Genomic DNA, 19,396 nt, shown 5'->3' on the forward strand with positions numbered 1-19,396 from the left:
ATGGTATAGGCACCAAAATAGACAGGTAGACCAATGGACAGAACAGAAGACACAGAGACAAACACACATAAATACAGTTACCTCATACTAGACAAAGGAGCCAAAAACACAATAGAGAAAAAATAGCCTGTTCAACAAATGGTGCTGGGAAAACTGGAAATACATATGCAGTAAGATGAAATTAAACCCTTATCTCTCACTCCATACAAAACTCGATTCAAAATGGATCAAGGACCTAGGAATTAGACTACAGACCCTGCACAAAATGGAAGAAAAAGTACACCTGAATCTTCATCGTGTTGGCTTAGGACCAGATTTCCTTATCAAGACTGCTACAGCACAAGAAATGAAAGTAAGAATCAATAAATGCGATGAATTCGAATTAAAAAGCTTTTCCTCAGCAAAGGATACAATCAATAATGTGAAAAGAGAGCTTAGAGAGTGGGAGAAAATCTTTTCCACAAGCACTTCAGATAGAGCACTAATCTCCAAAATTTATAAAGAACTTAAAAAACTTTACAACAAAAATACAAAGAACCCAATTAATAAATGGGCCAAGGAACTGGGCAGACACTTCACAGAAGAAGAGATACAGGTGATTAACAAACATATGAAAAAGTGTTCAACATCTCTAGTAATTAGAGAAATGCAAATCAAAACCACCCTAAGATTTCATCTCACTCCAATTAGAATGGCTATTATCAAGAACACAGTTCTCATCGTAGAGGTCTTTCACCTCTTTTGTGAGAGAGGTGAAAGACCTCTACAATGAGAACTACAGAACACTAAAGAAAGAAATTCAAGAAAACCTTAGAAGATGGAAAGATCTCCCATGTTCTTGGATAGGAAGAATTAATATTGTCAAAATGGCCATACTACCAAAAGTTCTATACAGATTCAATGCAATTCCAATTAAAATCCCAATGATGTACCTTACAGAAATAGAGCAAGTAATTATGAAATTCATCTGGAAGAATAAAAAACCCAGAATAGCTAAAGCAATCCTTGGCAGAAAGAGTGAAGCAGGGGGTATCGCAATACCAGATCTTCAACTCTACTACAAAGCAATAGTAACAAAAACGGCATGGTATTGGTACCAAAATAGAAAGGTGGATCAATGGTACAGAATAGAGGACATGGATACAAACCCAAATAAATACAATTTTCTCATACTAGACAAAAGGGCCAAAAATATGCGATGGAGAAAAGATAGCCTCTTCAACAAATGGTGCTAGGAAAACTGGAAATCCATATGCAACAGAATGAAACTAAACCCATATCTCTCACCATGCACGAAACTAAATTCAAAATGGATTAAGGATCTCGGAATCAGACCAGAGACCTTGCATCTTATAGAAGAAAAAGTGGGTCCAGAGCTTCAACATGTCGGCTTAGGACCAGACTTCCTCAACAGGACTCCCATAGCACAAGAAATAAAAGCAAGAATTAATAACTGGGATAGATTCAAACTAAAAAGCTTTCGCTCAGCAAAGGAAACTATCAGCAATGCGAAGAAAGAGCCTACAGAGTGGGAGAAAATCTTTGCCAATCATACTTCAGATAGAGCACTAATCTCCAGAATCTATAAAGAACTCAAAAAACTCTACACCAAGAATGCAAATAATCCAACTGACAAATGGGCTAAGGAAATGAATAGACACTTCACAGAAGAAGATCTACAAGCAATCAACAAACATATGGAAAAATGTTCAACATCTCTAGTAATAAGAGAAATGCAAATCAAAACCACCCTAAGATTACATCTCACCCCAATTAGAATGGCGATTATCAAGAATACGAGCAACAATAGGTGTTGGCGAGGATGTGGGGAGAAAGGTACACTCATACATTGCTGGTGGGGCTGCAAATTAGTGCAGCCACTCTGGAAAGCAGTGTGGAGACTCCTTAGAAAACTTGGAATGGAACCACCATTTGACCCAGCTATGCCACTCCTTGGCCTATACCCAAAGGACTTAAAATCAGCATATTACAGAGATACAGCCACATCAATGTTCATAGCTGCTCAGTTCACAATAGCCAGATTGTGGAACCAACCTAGATGTCCTTCAATTGATGAATGGATAAGGAAACTGTGGTATATATATACAATGGAATATTACTCAGCCATAAAGAATGATAAAATTATGGCATTTGCAGGCAAATGGATGAAATTGGAGAATATCATGCTAAGTGAGATAAGCCAATCTCAAAAAACCAAAGGACAAATGATATCGCTAATAAGTGGATGATGACACATAATGGGGGGTGGGAGGGGTTAGTGTTAGGGTTAGAGTTAGGGTTAGGGAGGGGGGCAAGAATGGAGGAAGGAAGGACTGTATAGAGGGAAAAGAGGGCTGGGAGCGGTGGGGGGGGAGGGAAAAAAAGAATGAATCAAACAACATTACCCTATGTAAATTTATGATTACACAAATGGTATGCCTTTACGCCATGTACAAACAGAGAAACAACATGTATCCCATTTGTTTACAATAAAAAAAAAAAAGAACACAGGCAATAATAGGTGTTGGTGAGGATGTAGGGGGAAAGGCACACTCATACATTGTTGGTGGAGTTGCAAATTGATGCAGCCACTTTGGGAAGCAGTATGGAGATTCCTTAGAAAACTTGGAATGGACCCACCATTTGACCCAGCTGTCCCACTCCTTGGTTTATACCCAAAGGACTTAAAATCAGCATACTACAGTGATGCAGCCACATCAATGTTTATAGCGCCTCAACTCACAATAGCAAGATTGTGGAACCAACCTTGATGCCCTTCAATAGATGAATGGATAAAAAAACTGTAGTATATATAGATACAATGGAATATTATTCAGTCATAAAGAAGAATAAAATTATGGCATTTGCAGGTAAATGGATGGAGTTGGAGAATATCTTGCTAAGTGAAATAAGCCAAACCCAAAAAACCAAAGGTTGAATGTTTTCTCTGATAAGTGGATGATGAAACATAATGGGGTAGGGGTAGGGGGTAAAGGAAGAATGGAGGAACACTGGATTGTGTAGAGGGAATTGAGGGGTAGCGAGGGGGCAGGGGGAAGGAAAGATAATGGAATGAGACAAACATCCCCATGAAACCCTATGTACATGTATGATTACACAAATGGTGTGACTTTACATTGACTATAACCAGAGAAATGGAAAAGTTGTACCCCATTTGTGTACAATGAATCAAAAAAATAAAATAAAATGAAAACCCTGACTGAAAATTTAAAAAAAAATTTTTTTTAAAGGCTGGTGATGTTGTTCCCTTATGAATGGTGAAGCTCCCTTAGTTTTAATCTCTGGTACAAAAAGAAAAAAAGAAAAAGAAAAGAAAAGAAAAACCCACACACAATTCAAATGCAATGATATTGGTAGGTTGATGATAAAGGTAGGAAAAAAATACATAATGCATGCATTAATTTAAAAGAAGAATAAATGACTACATTAGTATCAGATAAAGTAGTCTTCAGAAAAAACTACTAGAGACAAAAAGAAACATTTAATAATAATAAGATTGATCTACCAGATAGACATAATGATCCTAAATGTAATGAATCAAACAATAGAGCACTAAAATACATGGGACAAATATCCCTCACTTGTCCCAGTCCCATCCCAGGAAAGGGAATGGTTGGTGGACTAGAACAACTTGTGTGAATATAATGGGTTTTGGACAAAAGTTTACATATCTTGTAGCTGCTCTTCTTATCAGAAGACAAGAAAAATATAACACTGGAGAGAGAGCTTCAAGGGCCTGAGCCAAACATTCTTACCTAGATCAGTGGCCTCAAGAAGAAAGGCCTAAGAAAATAGTGTCAAGTTCTCAGAGGTATGAAGACAGAGCACAGTCATGAAAATCACAAGCAGAAGCATGAACACCAAAGCAAGAAACACCAAGAAACTTTTTGTTACAATTGAACAAATGGCATGTCCAGATACAATGTTGCATAAAATCCACAAATTTATTTAAAGAGACGTAAACACCATTAAATTCATAGAACGTCTTATAATTCAAAATTTTTTCCTTAAAAAATAATTTAAAAATCATTACCATTTAGTGAGCAATTACTATTTCCAGTCCATTGTCTCATAATTTTCATAGTCCTATTGAAAACTATTGCTGCTGCAATAACACAAATTAGTTATCTTATCGTTGTTTAGTTCAGAAATCTTGAGCTAAAATCAAAGTGTCTACAAGGTGTTCTTTCCTGTTCATTCATGGTAGGATTTGTTTCTTTATCTTTTCCAGCTTTAGAGTCTGCTCACATTCCTCAACTTGTGGAATGGCCTTGACTCATGGCCTCTTCCACCACAAACTCCCACCATGATGTGCTGCCTAGCCACAAGGCCCAAAAGCACTGGGCTGACTGACCCGGGACAGAAATTTCCAAAATTATGAGCCAAAATAGAAGCTGATTTATCTCAGGTATTTGTTACAGTGATGGAAAGCTGACTAACACAGGGACCATTATTCTGCCTACCATAACTGTGAAGTGGGTTCTATTATCCATAATTTAGCACCTAACTCATTTCTCAAATAGGGGTGATTCATCCTTGCAAAATGTGCAATGTCTAGAGACATTTTTGGTTATTACAACTGGGAGAAAGCGCTACCAGTATCTGGTTCATAGGAATGCTAAACATCCCATAATGCACACGACAGACCCCCAGAGCAAAGAATGATCTGATCCAAAATGTCAACAGTGCTGTCAATGAGGAACTGTCTTTTAAAAACCTGAGACTTGAAGAAGATAAGTATCTTGACCACAGTCACAATAATAAGTTCCAGGGGCTGGGGAGATAGCTCAGTCGGTAGAGTGCTTGCCTTGCAAGCACAAGGCCCTGGGTTTGATCCCCAGCACCAAAAAAATAAAATAAAATAATAAGTTCCAGAGTCATGATGTGAACCAATGCCCACCTGACTTTGGATTGTGACACTTTCAACTTGGCCACACTGTAGCATTATGCCATGAAATTGTCCTGTGACAAGCAAAACTGTACACAATTAAATGAGGACTTCTTCATTCTGAAAGTGCAAATGCTCAGGCTCTATGCCTTGGTGACTTGGACAAAGCAGTTTTGTTCAGGAGCTTAAACAGCTGAAGTTCTTTCATGGAAGCTCCATTGAATATAGTGGGCTCAGGCTTTAGAGTAATCCGAAAAACCAAGTGTGTGGAATAGCGCTTTCTTGGTACTGTAAGAATAAAGAAACCAGGCAAAAGTTGAGATTATCATGTCAATCTTCTGCTTCTATTTATCTACTTCCCTAGTTCCTGTTGTTCCACTTGCCAGAATGTCGATTGCTGAGAATATTTAAAAATATGTATTATCTAGAAGGATGAATAAAGACCAGGATGAGAGCATTCTAAGGGTTGCTAAGCATAAGTCTTTGAAAAATCATATCCCAGATATTTATATAGGCAATGAACCATGTGTCTAACCACGATGCGCAGGAAAACATGATACTTATCATCAAACTTGTGAAAAAATATTGCTTTAGTGGGATGCAACAAAAATTGAATTGCCCATTCATGGATTTTTCATAGCATTGTTTACTATTTTCAATAATCACTCATTAACAACCCATTGCATTTGAACATTAACATTGCATAAACCATTGTATCATTAAACACTGAAAATAATTACAACAGTATTATTTTCTATAGCCATATGTTCCCTGAAGCACTGAGAATTCATTTGAGCATAATTATGGCATCTTAATCGTTCAAATATCAGCATGAATTTAAAAGACTTTAATTAGGGAACACCTTTAGCTTTCACTGGGTAAACAGCTACATTTTAATATTAATAACAGCAATTCACCTAATTACATATTTGTGGCCAGTATTTGCTTGGTCTGAATTATTTAACAGTTCAAATAAATTTTATAGCCTTATAGAGTTTCAAATTTTAGGCTACCACGGTGCCACCAAAAATAAAACAATATAAGACAAATGGGATATAGCATGTATGTGAAAGAAGTTACACATCTTTTATAAGAGGTTACTATTGATTTTAAGACTCCTTCAAAACCAGCCACCTTGCTGCATCCCTGAGATCTACTGATTAGAAAATCAGTTTTCCAAGAAATTCTAAGAAGCTGGTGACTCTCTCAGGGTCACCCAGCTCCTAACATCAGAACCAAGACCAAATCTCAGGTTTCCCAATTCTGAGCTTCTTAAGAAGAGAAATCACACTTTCCTTATTTCTATTCTACCCTGAGGGGCTTACATGCATCTGGCACACAACAGGTATCTGCTGAATTGAATTCTCAGCCTATGTATTTACCAAGCTCTTGCAAACATATTGTTTATTTTTAGAACTGATATTCAGCCAATTGGCTGATTTCTTAGTCTATCTGACTCTTCCCCACAACTTCTGAATGTGCCCATAATCCAGGAACTAACCTATATTTATTGGCCTCCTGGACCATGCAGTAGGGCTATCATTGTGTCTATTCTTGCTGTTGGGTGTTCTTGTTATACTTGTTGTCAAAGACTTTGACCATCATTTAAATTTATAACTAACAAACTTGACTTTGACTAAATTATCTAACCTTTCTTCTCATCTTAAAATGAAGGCAAAATAATTAATAGATCCTATTCAAGGGTTATGAGGCTTATAGGAGACAATTTGCATAAGGTTCTTAGCGCAATGCCTAGAATACAATAAGCTCTCAATAAATTAAGAAGGAGAAGGAATAACTATTGTTTTTGTTATTATTATTTTGCTAGAATGTAAGATCCTGAGGGCAGAAACTGAATCTGTTTGGTACACCACTAGAACTCATCCCAAAGCTTCAATCTCTTGGACGTAATATATGTTCAATGAATACTTGTTGAATAAGAGAATATAAACCAGCCTCCTTCCTATCCAGGCTAATGAAAGACCTCAGATTTTCCCAGTTAACTCAGGACCTGTACATATCATTTACTTAAACTTAAAACACGGACTTAAGATGTGCACAATTACTTAAGCTACTCAAAAGTCACAGATTCAAGATTCAATACACTATTTATGTAATTAGAGTAAGGATAATTATAGCCTTAGCAAAAGTAAAGAACATTTACTGGGTACTTTAACGTGTTTACCAAATGCCTTCCCCCACACTACTGAATTTGTACAATGAACTAAAAATTAGTGGATAATCTTAGAGATTCTGTGGTGAATGTAATCTTTTAGTCAAAAAGGGAATTATTTATATTTTTACTCAAAGAAAACTAAGTGCACAATATATTGCTCCAACCCAAATGTTACCGTGCCTGAACTCTGTTAATGTAGTAAAAACAATGGCTTTTTTTTTTTTTGCCAGTCCCTCACTTACCAAACAATTTTCTTGAATTAATGATACTTCAGGTCAAAGGCATGCAATATTAAAAATATATATAGGGGCTGTAGCTATAGCTCAGTGGTAGAGCGCTTGCCTAGCATGTGTGAGACACTGGGTTTGATCCTCAGAACCACATACAAATAAATAAATAAAGATACTGTGCTCATCTACAACTAAATAAATATTTAAATATTATATATAATACATACTAATATATATATATGTATATATATTTGTCATGCTTACTGCCCAAAAGGATTTGAGATGGCTTAAAATCACATAATATCACATAAGACAGGAGATTAGAAATAAAAACAGAACATAAATAATTGTAGAAAAGCAGACAAGTAGGTTTCAAAGAGTTAAAGTTGGACACGTAATTTATTGCAGTATCTTGGCAATTGTGGCAGAAATTGGAAGCATCTTGCATAAAATGGTCTGTGTTTTCTAACAAAAAATATTTTTTAAAGCAAACACATTTGTCGGCAAACACATACTTTCTCCTGGGAACGAGTAGAACCAGAAAGATTGCCAAAACTCCTCTATTTTGAATTTGCAACTCTTAGAACTGACTCATACTTCTTATGGGCAAGAAGTCAGGTAAGGAATTTAGTTTTTTCACTTAGTTAGGATCCCTGTCACAGTCCAGTGAAATTCTTCTGACCTACACCCAGGGAATTCGGGTCCTTCCTATGCAGGTCATATAAAATTATGAGGTGGACCAAAGTTAGACTCAGATATTAAGATAAAATAAAATGTCCTACAATTAGTTGAACACATACAAAACACTATTTATTATCATCTTTAAATCCAAAATAAATTTCCAGTAAATAGAGAACAAATAAATAATAGCAATACCATTTATATAAAACTTCACAGTTTATGAAACTAATTTCATTGACATTGAAATTCATTGACTTTTCCACAAATACTTATTGAACTCTGATGATGTGCTAAGTACGTGTGCTAGAACAGAGCAGTACAAAATAGAATGTGGTTCTTCCCTTCTCAAAACTTAGAATTTTGTGGGGAATGTTGTACCATGAACAGTTAATCAGTAAATTACAACTGTGATAAGTGCCATGATGGAGAATGTTATAGTTTGTATATTAGTCAGTTTTTCATCTCTGTGACCAAAATACTGTAAAAGAAAAACTGAGAGGAAGAAAAGTTTATTTGGGATTCATGGTTTCAGAGGTTTAGTCCATGGTCAGCTAGGTTTGAAGTGAGGCAGAACATCATGGTCAAAGGGTATGGTGAAGAAAAGATACTCAGCTCATATCAGCAGGAAGCAGAGAGAGGCAGAGAAGAAAGTCATGTCCCAGTGACTTACTTCTTTCAGCCATGGCCCCACTTGCCTATAGTTAATCACCCAGTAGTTCATTCAAATTATTAATATATCAAATGCATGAATCCACTGATGAGGTTATAGCTCTCATAATCCAATCTTTTCACATCTGAATTTTGCTACATTGTATAACATGAGTTCTTTAAGGGGACATTTTTAGATCTAAATCATTACAGTTTGGATCTTGAATGCTCCCTAAAGGATTGCTCCTTAAGGATGTTCCTTAAAGGATTGGTTCCCTGCCCATGTTGCTATCAGGGGTTGGCAGAACCTTTAAGAGGTGAGGACTACAGGGAGGAAGTTAGGTCATTGAAAATGTGATGGGGATGTCAGGATCTTGGCCTATCCTTTTCCTTTCTCTCTTTACTTTCAGCTGCCTTCAGGTTAGCAGTTTCCCCCACAATGTGCCTCCACCATGATGTTCTCCCTTAGCTCAGGTCCAAAAGAAATAAGGTCAACTGACCATGGACTGAAGTCTTAAAAACTGTGAGGCATAATAAACCTTTCCTCTTTTTAAGTTGATTATCTCAGGTATTTTGTTAGAGTTATACAAAGCTGACTAATACAGAGAAATACAGGGGATTGTGAATGTCCAGCAGGGAAGCCTTACTTCGAATAGATCAGGAAAAGCTTCCCTGAAGAAGTGAGATTAAGCTTGAGACCTGAAGAATAAATGAGAAAATGTTAGACAAGAGCAGAGTGAGTATTTGAGACCAAGGAATATCCTGTGTAAAGGACCTGAGGTGGGAAGGGGCACAACTGATTTTAAGAACATGATGCTTTAAATCTCCTGGAATTTCTGAACCATAAGGTAAACATATGTTCAGTTCTTTTGAGGAATCATCATATTGTTTTCTGCATCAGCTACACCATTTTACATTTGCACTCCTCTTTAAAAAAAAAAAACAAACTTTGTTTTGCAGTGAGGAGTCATTGTTTAAAAAGATGTGATGGGACTGCAGCTCCTTCCTAAAACAGACTATCTTTTAGGTAACTGGGCATCTAAAATCAACAGACAAGTCACATAAGGTGAGAAGCACAGGCAGGGGGATCATGGCTCACAACATTTGAAGTCTTCTAGACCATACTCTTCTACAAATTCCATCCACAGGATCACATACATTAGAATTTATCAATAGTCACAGACATAGCCAGCCCAGCCATAATACAGTGGGTAGGAACCAGATGGTTTCACTTAGTCACATTATAGAAAGGTGAATGTCCCAAAGATCAACCCAGCAGTTCCAACATCTGTAAAAAGAGTTACCTTGGCTCTTTGAGTATCTAAATCACTTCAGAGAGCAGACTTTTAGAATGTTGGCAGTTAACAGTTAAGCTTTCTTACCTTAACTCCAATTCTGACTCACTGTTTTATGACTGTGAGCAAACCTTTAGCTACTCTGAACTTCAGCTTTTTTATTTACAGAATGGAGATAATTTTTGTCTCACCTGGTTATTGTGAGGATTAATGTAGAAAAGCACGTTGCAATGATAAAATAAATGCTCAGTGTTGATAGTTTTATGATTCTGAGTCATGTTGTGTTTTTCTTAGGGAAATTCCTAAGTAATTTTTCATTCCAAAAGGCTTAAGAATGTCTTTGTTTACATGCATAAAAGGTAGGTTAGTATGATAGAACAAACTTTGGAGTTGGAAACACTTGAAGTCAAATGCCTGTCCTGGCACTTGACTGAATGACAATGGGATAACTGAACCTCAGTTTCTTTATCTGTTAAATGGGAGCAATAATTTATACTTCTATTTTTACTTTAAATATTAAATGAAATAACATTGGTGAAACTCATACTGTAGTATTCATTACATAGCAGTTCAGGAGCCAATGTTTGTTTCCTACTTTTACCTCTCTTTCTTCAAAGAGAAAACGTTGCATGTAAGAAAGAACATGTAGGTCAGTGCCTCACAGACTCCAGTGTGCATAGGAAACACCTGGAGATTTGTTAAAATGCAGACTCTGATTCAGTAAGGCTGGGATTTTGCCCTAGATTAAGTATTTCTCACAAGTTCCCAGAGGAGGCCATCATAGTTGGCCATAGACCTCACTTTAAGTAACGAGGGTCCAGATGATCCAGCTAGTTTATTAATGTTGTCAATCTGTGTCCACATCAGAATGAGAGTCAGCTCTGTTGTGACAGATCTTAGTGAGCCTCCCTGCTTCCTGGAAGAGGGATGTGAAGTTCAGGACTTATTGTTTGGTTTCATTTACATTTCTTAACCCAGAAATAAGGAGCGTACTTCTATTGTAGAAAAATCTAGTAAAAATGATTCTTGATCTGGAGGTTTGATAATCACCCTTTCAAGAATCTCTTAGAAATGCCAAGAAACACTCAAGATGAATGAGAACAAAACATGTCAGTTGCAAGGAAAAGCAGATTCTCTTGCTTTTCAACTAGAACAGTGATTACAGAAGTTAGAAATCACTCTGAATGCATCAAAGAAGGCAACAAGAACAAAATTCCCCATATTTTTCTTCTTTTTTCAAAGTTGTGGTTGAATATACACAATGCATAACTTACCATTTCAACCATTTTATATGTGCAATTCAGTGGCATTAAGTTCAGTCACATTGTTGTCCAGTCAGCACCACTATCCATCTCCAGAACCTTTTCATAACTCCAGCTGAAACTATGTACTTGTTGAATAATATGTTTTCATCGCCCCCTCCTCCAGTCCCTGCCGATGGTTTTTCTACTTTCTTACTCTATGAATTGCTTCTTCAAGCTTCCACATGTAAGTGGTATCAAACAATATCTGTCTCTTTGTGTCTGGCTTATTTCATTTAGTATGTTTTCCAGGTTCATTCACACTATAGCAAATATCAGAATTTCATTTCTTTTTAAAGCTGAATAATATTCCATTGTGTGCATATTCTATGTTGTTTATCCATTCACCTGTTGATGTATACTTGGGTATTTTTCAGGGTTTAGCTATTGTAAGATTGTTATGAACATAGGTGTACAAATATCTGCTTGAGACCCTGCTTTCAGGAACCCAGAGTGAAAATGGTAGTTATAGGTTTAATTTTTTTAAGGAACCGCCAAACTGTTGCTCACGTTGGCCACACCATTTACATTTTTACCCACAATACCCTCCTCACCTTCAAAGAAGGAAAAATAGTATTTTTTAATGAAGAGTCAATTTTTTAAAGTTTCTGTGGGACCCCTGCTCCCTTAAGAGATGGACTACTTTTGGGGACCTCTGACCAGAGGAACAATTTGGTTTGAGTTGTTTTTGAGTACTACATATTTTCCCAAAACCTTTCTTTTTGTTGTTCACAATTTCTTCCTCACCTTTATTTTATTTTATTTTTTACTTATTGACATCAATTTTGGTTTAATTCAGTTGTCTCTGGAGAATTTCAAAATGAACTTTACATATAAATGATTCTCAGTATATTATTTAAAAATGCTGAACATTGTAATGCTGAGATGGATCATGCAGCTTCAAAACAGAAGCAACAAAATAGTTTCCCCAGACTAAGTCTGCACTTAGGAAATTTAAGTATCTGGTCAATGAGTTACACAAATTTTGCAAATGGGATACATTGGAGTTTTAGAAAATTATGTAAAAACAAAGTGAACTATTTCTGGCTTATATGTATCCATTTATGCTTCTCTTATTTGCCTTATTTTTCTTACTAAGCTAAATTCAGAGATGACATCTATTATACATTATGTGTATATATAATATACATTTTGACTCAATCTTAAAATAATTTACCTTAGGGTTTTGAATATATTCAGAATTTAATCTTGATGGGTTCATTAAATATATATATATATATAATTATTCAAAAGATAAATGAGTAGGTTGATAGAGGTCTGCTATTCTTTTTAGTTCTCATTCATATTATTAATTGAATTCAATGTATACAAATATATCAATACTGCTACCCAACCTCCACCACCACCAACCAAGCAGATAGCAATTAAATTTTCTTTTTATAATTTTGAAATAATTTTATAACAACAGTATTCATTGGTAAATTCATTGCTTTCAATGATAATATGATGAATTTTGTTGAGAGTAAAACTCCTGACAAGAAGTAGTCAGATTCTGCTGGAGGAAAAAAATCTTCCTGGTAGGTTAACATTTGTAAGAGGCTCTGTCATTCTTTGTGGGCAGGAAATAGATTTTTTTCCTTGTTGTGTCAACTGAAAATTTACTCCATCCTTATACACTGTCTATAGAGAATTTTTCTTGCCCTTTACATGCAGAGAGATTGTTGCCCTTTATGGCATGACTGATGAGCTTATTCATGAATTAGAGGGTCTTCTTTTCTTCTCAAGGAGTGTTAACTTGAACATCACATGGTATTGGAATTCCTTCTGTACAAATCCTGGATGCCAGCTTGATGCAGGTGGGACACTGGAGCTTGGCCTTGCTACTATAGCTATCAGTCTTGCACACCTGTGTCTACAGGGCCGCCATGCTGCCTGCCTCCTTCCTCTCCTTTGGAAAGGAAAATTTTAGTGTGCTGTAACAGAACAAACAAACATTTTGAGTAGGATATCACTTTCATTGATGAATGCCTAAAGAAGGGACCCTACCCTCTGTTTCTTTTTCCTTTCCTCCACTCTGTTTTCAGTCTCTTATTATCAGATTTCTGGTCCCAAGTTTCCATTGCAACTAGGTATTAGAAGTCACCTCCTCACCTTCCTTAGTAGTTTTTGTTTGTTTGTTTTTGTTTTGTTTGTTTGTTTCCCTGAAACATTATCTCCCTAGCTTTCAGAGAAATCTTGAAGCTGGGTATGAAGGTTAATGCCTGTAATCAGAGCTACTCAAGAGGTTGAGGAAGGAGGACCAAAAGTTAGAGGCTAGTCTCAGCATCTTTGCAAGACCCTACCTCAAAACAAAAATTAATTAATTAAGAGGGTTGGGAACATAACTTATTGATAGAGTGCTCAGTGGTAGAGAAACCCTGGGTTCGATCCCCATTACTACAAAAAAGGAAAAGAAAAGAAAGGAAAAGAAAAGGAAGGAAGGAAGGAAGGAAGGAAGGAAGGAAGGAAGGAAGGAAGGAAGGAAGGAAGGGAGGGAAGAAGGAAAGAAAGATGAAAGGAAGAAAGGAAAGAAGGAAGGAAAGAAGGAAGGAAGGAAGGAAGGAAAGAAGAAAGAGAAAGAAAGAAAGAAATTTGAGATTCTGGTTCACCTCCTCCTGTGGCATTTGCTTCCCTGACTACTCCTGTTCTGAACAGAAGTAGTTCCCCAGCATAAATTTTCAATTATTTTCTTCTCTCCCTCGTTAACTCTCTGTTACACTTTAGATCTAAAATGTGTGTTTAAAGTCTTTTGTGTTGAAGGCTTGGTCCCTAGTACAACAATGTCCAGATGTGCAGCTTTGGGGAAGCGATTAGATCATGAGGATCTGACCTTGTCAGTGTTTTACTCCATTGATAGATTCATAATTTGATGATATTAGTTGAAGATAACAGAAACTATAAGAGGTGAGTCCTAACTGGAGGAAGTATGTCACTGGCAGGGTGTATCTTGTCTCCAGCCCCTTCTTTCTCTGCTTCCATGAGGTGATCAGCCTTGCTCCACTGCACCCTTCCTGCCATGATGTTCTGCCTTATGACCAGTCCACAATCAGAAGAGCCTAGTGAGCATGGATTAAAACTTCTGAAACTATGAGCCAATATAAATCTTTCCTCTTTGTTTTTCTCAGATATTTGTCACAGCAATGAACAGCTAACTTGCATGCACTCCCTCAGAAGTCACGCCATTTCCTAGAATCAGATGTCATGCTATGAAGACCTAAAGTATAACTAGGACCTGTCTTTGGTTTCAATAATCTATCTTCAATTATTCACTGGACATTTTCACATTAACTGACTAGCAATTATTGAGGCCAATGATTGAAACAATTAATTTAGTCCCTAAACTCCTTCCCCCTCCAGATTTTCTATTTATGTCATGGAAATGGCAATCTGTTGGTCCCAAGATTTGGCATCACTTTTATGTTTGTCTAATCCTTTGTTCTCATCTCACTCCTCCCATATCTGCCCAACCATCACCAACTGCTATTCTTCCACCTCAATTCCTCTTAAAGCCCTTCTTCATTTTCTACTCCTTCCTCTAATAGACTACTAGAGGTTCTGCCTTTACTCATCTCCAGTTTCTATCCATCTTCAATTTTTCCTGTGTATCATTACATTATTTTTGTCATTCTTCTACTTAAACAACACTGAATTTCTTCCTTTATCTCAAAAATACAATCTGAACTCCTTAATTCAGCATGCTGAGTCTTCTACAATCTGACTGTGATATGATGAAGTATATATTTGGTCTTCCTCTACATTCTTGGCATATAAGTCCTACTTGGAATAGCCTAAATGATTAAGTGTCTTTTTATATGCTAAAGGGTTGACTGATGGTTGGCAGCTCCTAAGTCATCAGGATAAAGGCTGGTCACCAGAAATACCAAGAGTGGATTAGAGGGTTGGGACTTTAAGTTCCCTGTCTCAAGCTCCAAGGAGGAGAAAGGGGCTAAAGATTAAATTGATCACCAATGGCCAATGATTTAATCAACCATCGCTAATGAAGCCTCCATAAAAATCCAAAAGGACAGGGTTCAAAGACCTTCCAGATAGCTCAACACATGGAGGTTGCTAGAGGGTGGGAATGCTCAGAGAGGACATGGAAGCTCTATCCCACTTCCTGCATATCTCACTGTATGCATCTTTTCATCTATTCTTTATAATATTCTTTATAATAAGCCAATAAACATGTTTCCCTTAGTTCTCTTCTCTGAGTTACATTAGCAAACTGATTGAACCTGAGAGGAGGATGTGTGAACTTGGATTTATGGTTGCTTGTCAGAACATGGGGAAAATAATCAGAGCTTGCAAATGGCTTTGGAAAGGTGATGAATCTTGTAAACTAAGCCCTCAACCTGCAGGACAAATACAATCTCCAGGTACACAGTGTCAGAAGTGAATTGGATTGGAGAATGATGAAGTGGTATGCATTGCCACAACATTGCTTGCTTGTTGGTTGGGGGAAAAACCCCACTCACCTGGTATTAGAAGTGTGTTGCTGAGAGAAAGTATAGAAGAAATTGAGATTAATTTTATTTATATCCTTACTGACTCAATCTCTTGCCCCAGTTTTAAAGACTTGAGAATTCTAAAAAGTAAGAGTCTTATAAACTCATTTTGAATGAAAGGTTTACCTCTCATCCAGTTGGTCACAATCTGGGAGTCAGGATTATGCTCAAGTTTGCTTTTTCTTTGTCTAGTATGAGAAAATTGTATTTATTTGGGTTTGTGTCCGCGTCCTCTATTCTGTACCGTTGATCTACTGTCTATTTTGGTGCCAATACCATGCCATTTTTGTTACTATTGCTTTGTAGTATAGTTGAAGTTCTGGTATTGCAATACCCCCTGCTTCCCTTTTCCTGCTAAGGATTGCTTTAGCTATTCTGGGTTTCTTATTCTTCCAGATGAATTTCATGGTTGCTTGCTCTATTTCTGTGATGTATGTCATTGGGATTTTAATTGGAATTGCATTGAATCTGTATAGCACTTTTGGTAGTATGGCCATTTTGACAATATTAGTTCTGCCTATCCAAGAACATGGGAGATCTTTCCATTTTCTAAGGTTTTCTTTAATTTCTCTCTTTAGTGTTCTGTAGTTCTCATTGTAGAGGTCTTTCACCTCTTGTTAGATTGATTCCCAAGTATTTTATTTTTTTCAAGGCTATTGTGAATGGGGTAGTTTTCTTAACTTTCTTTTTCTGAAGAGTCATCACTTATGTATAAAAATACATTAGATTTATGAGCATTGATCTTATATCCTGCTACTTTACTGAATTCACTTATGAGTTCTAAAAGTTTTCTGGTGGAATTTCCTGGTTCCTCTAAATATATAATCATGTCATCAGCAAATAAGGATAGTTTGAGTTCTTCTTTTCCTATTCATATCTCTTTAATTTCTTTGGTCTGTCTAATTGCTCTGGCTAGAGTTTCAAGGACAATGTTGAATAGAAGTGGTGAAAGAGGGCATTCCTGCCTTGTTCCAGTTTTTAGGGAGAATGCTTTCAGTTTTTCACCATTTAGAATGATATTGGCCATGGGCTTAGCATATATGGCCTTTACAATGTTAAGGAATGTTCCCGCAATCCCTATTTTTTCTAGTGTTTTGAGCATGAAGGGGTGCTGTATTTTATCAAATGCTTTTTCTGCATCTATCAAAATAATCATGTGATTCTTGACTTTAAGTTAATTGTCAAAATGGCCATACTACCAAAAGTGGTATACAGATTCAATGCACTTCTAATTAAAATCCCAATGATGTACCTTACAGAAATAGAGCAAGCAATCATGAAATTCATCTGGAAGAATAAGAAACCCAGAATAGCTAAAACAATCCTTAGCAGGAAGAGTGAAGCAGGGGTATCGCAATACCAGAACTTCAACTATACTACAAAGCAATAGTAACAAAAATGGCATGGTATTGGCACCAAAATAGACAGTAGATCAACAGTACAGAATAGAGGATGCGGACACAACCCAAATAAAAACAAATATGCAATGGAGAAAAGATAGCCTCTTCAACAAATGGTGCTAGGAAAACTGGAAATCCATATGCAACAGAATGAAACTAAACCCCTATCTCTTACCCTGCACAAAACTAACCTCAAAATGAATGAAGGACCTTGGAACCAGACCAGAGACCCTGCACCTTATAGAAGAAAAAATAGGTCCAAATCTTCAACATGTTGGCTTAGGATCTGACTTCCGTAACGGGACTCCTATAGCACAAGAAATTAAAGCAAGAATCAATAACTGGGATAGATTCAAACTAAAAACCTTTCTTTCAGCAAAGGAAACTATCAGCAATGTGAAGAGAGAGCCTACAGAGTGGGAGAAAATCTTTGCCACTCATACTTCAGATAGAGCACTAATTTCCAGAATATATAAAGAACTCAAAAAACTCTACACCAAGAATACAAATAACCCAATCAACAAATGGGCTAAGGAAATGAACAGACAGTTCACAGAAGAAGATCTATAAGCAATCAACAGATATATGAAAAAATGTTCAATATCTCTAGTAATAAGAGAAATGCAGGGCTGGGGAGATAGCTCAGTTGGTAGAGTGCTTGCCTTGTAAGCACAAGGCCCTGGGTTCAATCCCTAGCACCACAAAAAAAAAAAAAAAAAAAAAAAGAGAGAGAGAAATGCAAATCAAAACTACCCTAAGATTCCATCTCGCCCCAATTAGAATGACGATCATCAAGAATACAAGCAACAATAGGTGTTGGCGAGGATGTGGGGAAAAAGGAACACTCATACATTGCTGGTGGGGTTGCAAATTAGTGCAGCCACTCTGGAAAGCAGTATGGAGATTCCTTAGAAAACTTGGAATGAAACCACCATTTGAACAGCTATACCACTCCTTGGCCTATACCCAAAGGACTTAAAATCAGCATGCTACAGTGATGCAGTCACATCAATGTTCATAGCTGCTCAATTCACAATAGTCAGATTGTTGAACCAACCTAGATGCCCTTCAATGAATGAATGGATAAAGAAACTGTGGTATATAAATACAATGGAATATTACTCAATCATAAGGAATAATAAAATTATGGCATTTGCAGGCAAATGGACGAAACTGGAGAATATCATGCTAAGTGAGATAAGCCAATCTCAAAAAACCAAAGGACAAATAATCTCACTGATAAGTGGATGATGACTCATAATGGGGGGTGGGAGGGAGGCAAGATTGGAGGAAGGAGGGACTGTATATAGGGAAAAGAAAGGTGGGAGGGGTGGGAGGAAGGAAAAAATAACAGAATGAATCAAACACCATTACCCTATGATGTAAATGTATAATTATATAAATGGTATGCCTCTACTCCATGTACAAACAGAGAAACAAGATGTATCCCATTTGTTTACAATAAAAATAAATTTAAAAAAAGAATTGGTACCAAGAATCATTTAGAATATTATGAGGTTTTATTTCCTTTTTTGAATTATGTGTTGTTTTTTCACATTCAATTTCTTTACTGTCTCCTGCCCAAAATAATAATTAATTTTAAAGGGAAGTGTTTGGGGAAATCTGATATGCACAAGCAACTTGCAAAAAATTTATTTAAACCTAATTGAACTTCTGAGCTATCACAATATCCCTTTAGAGAACATTCAAGGGGAAGAAGTTCAATACCATGGGTTTTCTATATAAAAATCTCAATAAAGGGAATAAAAAAAATATCTGGAGAAAAGACAAATGCAAGGAGAATAGGCCAATCAAAATGAGTTTTTCTTCTCTAAATCAACATAGTAATGTTTCTTTCTTTGCTCTAACCCACAGGATCTAAAATTCAGATCAATGTCCATTTTATTGGAAGTCTATCTATTTGAGGCTGTAGGCTGTCTTGGGAGATTTTCTGGTTGATCCTCTTGCCTTCAGGTGAGACTATCTCTAAACTAGCTTAGACAGATGAGTATTATAATTATGATGATTTTTAGCAAAAGCAATCCCAAGACCTTCTTCCTTACTTCATTTCTTTGATAAGGAACTCTGGTTATTTAGTTATTTATTCACAGTAAAACATTTATCTGAATCCTTCAGCCTGGATGTAGCAGAATACTTAGAATGATGCACAATATACTGCAACTAAGAAGGAGTGAAGAGGGTTAAATGCCTTCTCTCTTTTTCCTGGTTTCTTAGTCTTTACAATCCTCTG

The 19,396-nt window shown here is 36.5% G+C and overlaps 1 protein-coding gene across 2 annotated transcripts in view; it reads right to left on the minus strand.

The window, feature by feature from the left end:
• Window positions 1–19,396, minus strand: part of Dnajc5b (DnaJ heat shock protein family (Hsp40) member C5 beta) — a 212,686-nt gene that overhangs the window by 150,848 nt on the left and 42,442 nt on the right. The window contains exon 3 of one of the 2 annotated variants that reach the window (XR_007107157.1): window positions 12,655–13,174. The exons of the other annotated variant lie outside the window; for it this stretch is intronic. The gene's annotated coding sequence lies outside the window, so the exon portion shown is untranslated. Of the gene's footprint in view, window positions 1–12,654; window positions 13,175–19,396 lie in introns of those variants that run through there. 2 annotated transcript variants of the gene reach the window in all.

Source organism: Sciurus carolinensis, chromosome 1 (genome assembly GCF_902686445.1).
Source record: "Sciurus carolinensis chromosome 1, mSciCar1.2, whole genome shotgun sequence".
Taxonomy (NCBI): Eukaryota; Metazoa; Chordata; class Mammalia; order Rodentia; family Sciuridae; genus Sciurus; species Sciurus carolinensis.